General features: G+C 47.0%; 3 non-coding genes across 3 annotated transcripts; 2 read left to right on the top strand and 1 right to left on the bottom strand.

The window, feature by feature from the left end:
* Positions 1-2,969: 2,969 nt before the first annotated feature.
* TRNAH-GUG lies at positions 2,970-3,041 on the bottom strand. The gene has a single exon. It is a non-coding gene; the product is annotated as a tRNA-His (tRNA).
* A 469-nt stretch (positions 3,042-3,510) lies between these two features.
* Positions 3,511-3,584, top strand: TRNAN-GUU. Its single transcript has one exon. It is a non-coding gene; the product is annotated as a tRNA-Asn (tRNA).
* A 1,803-nt stretch (positions 3,585-5,387) lies between these two features.
* On the top strand, positions 5,388-5,460 carry TRNAV-CAC. The gene has a single exon. It is a non-coding gene; the product is annotated as a tRNA-Val (tRNA).
* Positions 5,461-5,761: the final 301 nt, after the last annotated feature.

Below are 5,761 nucleotides of genomic sequence, written 5' to 3'. Positions count from 1 at the left end.
ATTCACCACGCTTTGAAAGGTAGGCAGTTCCAACCATCAATCACTCCGGGTGAGAAAAGAGATGGCGGTCTGCTCCTGAGAAAATGAGAACTAGGAAATTCTGTGGGTGTGGTTTTATTGGATCATAAATGGGTCGCTCGCCGTGAGTCCACACGCAACAATTGCCACGCAGAGGAACCTCCTCCTCCTCCTTCTTTTTTTTTTTTTTTCCGGCGTTGTACTGCGCTGCAAGGGTCAGATGCAGAAGAATCCCTGCACAGAATCTCAAAACTCCGTGGAAGAAGACATTACATGAGCACGTCAGAGTTTCTAGAGCATGCTTAACTAAAAACTGCTTGGTAAAGATTGTGCATTATCCCACTTCTTTCTTGGTACTTCTGTCGACTGCTGATGATGGAATGGAGACGGATACCCATCGCTGAAGCTGACGTGTTTGTTCTCTCTCTCTCTCTCTCTCTCTCTCTCTCTCTCTCTCTCTCTTCCTATGTGAGTAAAACATTGCTCCATCGCTTTAACAGATATTGTTGGTGTAAAGTGCTGTCGAGTCGGTTCCGACCTATAGCGACCCTGGATAGGGTTTCCAAGGAGCGGCTAGTGAGCTTGAACCACCAACCTTGAGGTTCAAAGCGACTTTTGCAGTCCCTCGAATTAACCCACAGCCACACCAGGATTGAGAATGCCAGTAAGCGAGAGGGTGGGTAGACACCCCGATGCTACCCCTCCTCCTGACAGGCATTGTAATACTCTTTGCTCTTCCTTCCTGCGGTGGGGCTCCTTCGCGGACCTGGAGGAGGTAACACCTTCGTTTATCATTTTGATTTCATTATAGGAGATTTACTCGCTTTTGATGGATTATGGGTACCTTTTCCTTTACAATCTGGAACATCGTTATGATTATAACAGAAAACTTCTTGTTTCTTATTTGCAACATTTCGGTGACCTCTCAGATAAGGTAAGACAGTCAGTCCCCCATGATTGTCTTATCTTGGGCATGCGCCACTTTTCCTCTTTTTCTATGTAGTAGTTTATTTTCTTTTTAAAAAGCTGTTCCTTGAATTGAGTGATAGTTTGCAGGGCAGATCACCAGCCTTGCGCTCAGCTCATCATATTTTGTTTCATTGCAATGATTACAATCCCTTCCATGCAACTTCAGTTAAGAGTATTTACCTCTATTCCCTCTTTTTGTTTGTTTGTTTGTTTAATGTACACAACAAACAGAAACTATATATTCGTTTAAATGGCTAAAGGGCACACATTGCAAGCTAGCCTCCTGCCCACTGAGCCTTTCCTGTTTCATGGATCTAGAGTCCTCAGAGGCTCTCTATGCCATGGCCTCTGCTTCCTTCTCTGGTGTCGCTATCTGATGTTGTTGCTTCTCTGGTTAGGATTCCACCATCAGCTCATGCTCTTCTTTCTTGATGGTCCTAGGGTCCTCTGTTCCTGGAATGAAAGATTAGCTACTACTCCCCCCTTTTTGTTACACATCTTCTACCTTTATAGTTGTGACAATCGCAGTTAATCATGACACCAATTACTCACTACTGTATCAAAAGAATCCTATACCCACCCTCCTCCATCCCCTTTCACCAGGCCCATCTAGACAAGCAGAAAACGATTCAGTGGAGATTCCCCTTCGCTCTGAAACGAAGCACACTCTTGATAACTGGTAAACCGGTCACGTGCCTTTGTATTGTTGTTAAGTGCCGTCGAGTCAGTTTCGACCCATAGCGACCCTGTATAGGGCTTCCGAGGAACAACTGGTGCGCTTGAACCACTGACCTTGCGGTTCAAACGACTTTGCAGTCCAGCGCATTAGCTTCCAGCGCCACTCCACACCTTTATGTTGTTGTTGCTGTTAAGTGCCACCGAATCGGTTCCGACCCATAGCGATCCTGGATAGGGTTTCCGAGGAGCAGCTGGTGAGCTTGAACCGCTAACCTTGCAGTTCAAACAGCTTTGCAGTCTGGCGCACGAACCCACAGCGCCACACCAGGACTCTCCCATACCTTTATAGGTACCCAGTTTTGATACCTATAACTCAAGGTCAGTAGTTCGAAACGACCAGCCGATCTGCGGATAAAGGTGAGGCTTTCTGCTCCAGTAAAGATTTACAGCCTCGGAAACCCTGTGTGCAGACTCGCTGTGAGTCGGAACCGTCTCCATGCCACACAACCACCACCACCAAAGTCTAGGTTGCCGGTCCCTATCAACCCGGTGTACTGAGGAGATAGGCTTGATCCTTGATGTGAAGACTCTTTCTCTCTCTCTCTTGGAATTTTGAGCAATTACATAGCAGTTTTGTGGAGTTAAGTTATGTGTGGTAAATTTGGGTTGTGGTGTGGATATCATGAATGATAAAGGTAGAGGCTCTAGGTTGTTATGTATTGTAAAAAGTTACAGATTTGGGTTTTTTGTTTGTTTGTTTTAACCAACCTGTTACTTTGTGGCTAATATCAAACTTCAAACTTGCCTCGCCTGCACAGCTCATCACTGTGAATTTAGCTGGACTGCTTGGAAGCTGCCTTGTTGTTGTTAAGTACCCTCGAGTCGGTTCCAACCCATAGCGACCCTGTATAGGGTTTCCGAGGAGCTGCCGGTGAGTTCGAACCGCCAACCTTGCAGTCCAGCGCGTTAACGCATAGCGCCACCACCAGGATTCCAAAAGGAAGTGTGTGCTGCCAGCCCTTAATCCTTTTATTTGTTTACCACATCAAATCACTTCTCAACCGCCAAAGTCAAGTTGACGCAAAACCTTAATCATCACAGAGGCATTTCGCCTTTTGCTCAAATGCAGGGCACGTAGAAGGTTATCCTTTGACTACGCCCTAGGTGTGTGCACTGCGAGGTTGGTTTCCTTTCCTTGTGACCCACAGCTGTAAGGCCAGCGACTCTCTGGCTGCAGACACGGGCGATGCAAACTTAAAGGGAGGCGGGTTGCGGCAGTGTGTGGTAAAAGAGACGCCACAAACTGCCGTGACTCGGATTCGAACCGAGGTTGCTGCGGCCACAACGCAGAGTACTAACCACTATACGATCACGGCACGCCACAAGCCCGAGGTCGCCGTGAGCACTTCCTTCAACCATTCTCTCCTCCCGGTAATCCCGTCCTCGTGTTCTGGCACAGGCCTCCTGGAGGTCCCGGTCTCCTCCACCCGTCCCTGCTCTCTTTCGCTCCTCCTCACGAGGCCCCAGTTTCCCCTCACGTCCCCGCTCCTGCCCACCGGGCTCAGCGTGTCTTGCGCCCCACTCGGCTCAGGCGGGGCTCGCAGACCCGGGTGCTTCTGAGAGGCAGGCGAGGAGCAAGGAGGGGCAAAGGCCATTCGGCTGCCCTTCTAGTTTGGGAATCGCTCAACCCACAGGTTCCAAAGTGACGAACGAACAAAACCATTCGTCGCTCCAACCGGCCTGATTTTTCGAGGCTTTGCACCATCTGCGCCGTCGGAAGCCGGTGGCACCGCCTAGTGGTTCGTAAAAGGTCACTCCCTGTTGGAAGACGCGAAGCTCGCCGTGGTCTCTGTGGCGCAATCGGTTAGCGCGTTCGGCTGTTAACCGAAAGGTTGGTGGTTCGAGCCCACCCAGGGACGCATCTCGGCCGGTTTCCCTTTTTTGTTTTTTTAAATGAATGGAAGCTGTTCCTAATGTTTATACTCTATAAATCCCACTACGTAAAGGCATTTCCTACTCAGAAATTCTGCAATGGTGGAGGCATCGAAGTTGGCTTTTTATTGCTTAATCTTAAACTTTTTATTGTGGTTTGGGTGGAGTTTACAGAGTAAATTAATTTTCCATTCAACAGTTTAGACACATTTTGTTTGTTATTTTAGTTACAGTGTTCACAAAGTTAACAGCACTCACTCCTCTCACTTCGTCTCTGGACTCCCCGTTTCCATTCACCCGTCTTTACTGTCCATTCCTTCCTGGTTTCTGAGTTTAGCTCTTGGGCAAATGCTCCCGTTTAAGTCTCCTTTGGTTGGTTGTTCTGAGGAGTGCGCTCCTCCCCGGTCCATTTTGTAGGCCTGTCTGCTGTTTGCCTGAAAGTTGATCCCCAGGGTTGGGTTCAGCCCCAGGCTTGAAACGATGTCTTAACGGCCACAGTCTAGGACGTCAAAGTTGTTTTGGACAAAAGGGTTTCTTTCCATTATTTATTTGTATCGTTACTTATTTAACTCGTTCCATATACTTCGGAAATTAAGTTGGTTCTATAGTTTTACGTTTACAAATAATGTTGCAACCACCATTCTCTGTCTCTCTATCTATCCATTCATCTATCTATCGATTATCACTGGTTCCGTTTCTTTATCGAACCCTGACTAAGATAGTCCCATTAATTTCAGAAGTCTCAGTTCGATGGCAACAATTCCCAATGTTCTTCATAGAATAGCCACCACAGAATGTCTCAGGATGCAAGGACAGGTCCCTTAAATTATATTTCTTACCGCCTTGTTAAAACTAATGTCTTCTTGACGATGCCTGGGGATATATAGACGGAGAAGAAGGAGCATGTCTTACGTGATACCTTCACCTTAGCATTCTCATCTCCTTTACGTGTTTTCCTCTACAATACTCTTATCAAAGATGTCCTAACATTTCAATTTCATTTTCTGTAGGCCACTTTTGGGTGCAAATTTTCAGTCAACTGCTTCACACATTGGTATAACACTCATTAAAAAAATATCTCACAACTGCTCAAACGAGCACTGTGTCTACAGAATTTCTACTGAGTGCAACTAGTGAGCCGTATTCAACATTACATTCCTTCCACCCCTAGTTCCTTTCTCATCGATGCACCGCAGGATTTCTGTCCACATAAATTGGCAAAAATCTTGTAGCACTCCCGGTTACATTTCACCTTTCCATGGGTCACACTGACCCAACGGAGGGAGGGCCCTACGATCCTGGCGTGGACTGGAAGCACGGATCACTAGCCAAGAGCACTTAGACCACCGTCGCGGTGAAAAGGGCACCTAGGTTCTGTGGTTCGCAGTCCGGAGGGGCGGTGTCCGCAGCTCCTGGAGCGTCCAGGGCTGCACGCGCATAGCCCCTTGGCTCCTGCAGCTTCCCCGAGCTGGAGAGCATTCTTGTCCACCAACGCTTATTTCTGTCATTAGAAGCCCTGCGTTTGATGTGAGATCCCCCAAGACAGGTGTGGGGTCCGCGGTTCTCGTTTCAAGAGTAGGCGCGGAACCCTAAGCTACGTGTATCGGGAACCGTAGTCTCCTTTGCTCGAAGGGTTCACTCGGTGCTTCTTGGGGTCTTTTTCTAACGCTTTGTTACTGGCAGTTCAATTTCGAAATGGAATACAATTCCGTTTATTGGAAACCACAGAAATCAGGGAAGACAGGCATAAAGTTGTCATGGACCAAGCATTAAGGATGAGCAGACGCCTGGTTTCCGTAGTGTAGTGGTTATCACGTTCGCCTCACACGCGAAAGGTCCCCGGTTCGAAACCGGGCGGAAACACTGTCATTTTACTCCTAATTAACAAATTTCACTTGGAGTATCCGTGACTATTTAATGTGCAACTATTAATCAGAACGCTTTGAAAAGGTGGAAAGGAAACCAGAATCACAGGGAAATATGAGATAAGTGGTGTCAGCAAGCATGTTTCCATTATTTATGTGTATTGTTACTTATTTAAGTCGTTTATATTTTTTGTAAATTAAACACATTCACTGCCTTCCAAGAGTTCATGGTCTAGCAATCCTCTTTGTCACATGAAATATGCACAAAGGGCTATGTATGGTTAAGTGTACACATTCAT

Source organism: Chrysochloris asiatica, unplaced genomic scaffold (genome assembly GCF_000296735.1).
Source record: "Chrysochloris asiatica unplaced genomic scaffold, ChrAsi1.0 scaffold00042, whole genome shotgun sequence".
Classification (NCBI taxonomy): Eukaryota; Metazoa; Chordata; class Mammalia; order Afrosoricida; family Chrysochloridae; genus Chrysochloris; species Chrysochloris asiatica.
Note: the sequence above shows the minus strand (reverse complement) of the source record. Positions and strands in the feature narration are given on the sequence as shown.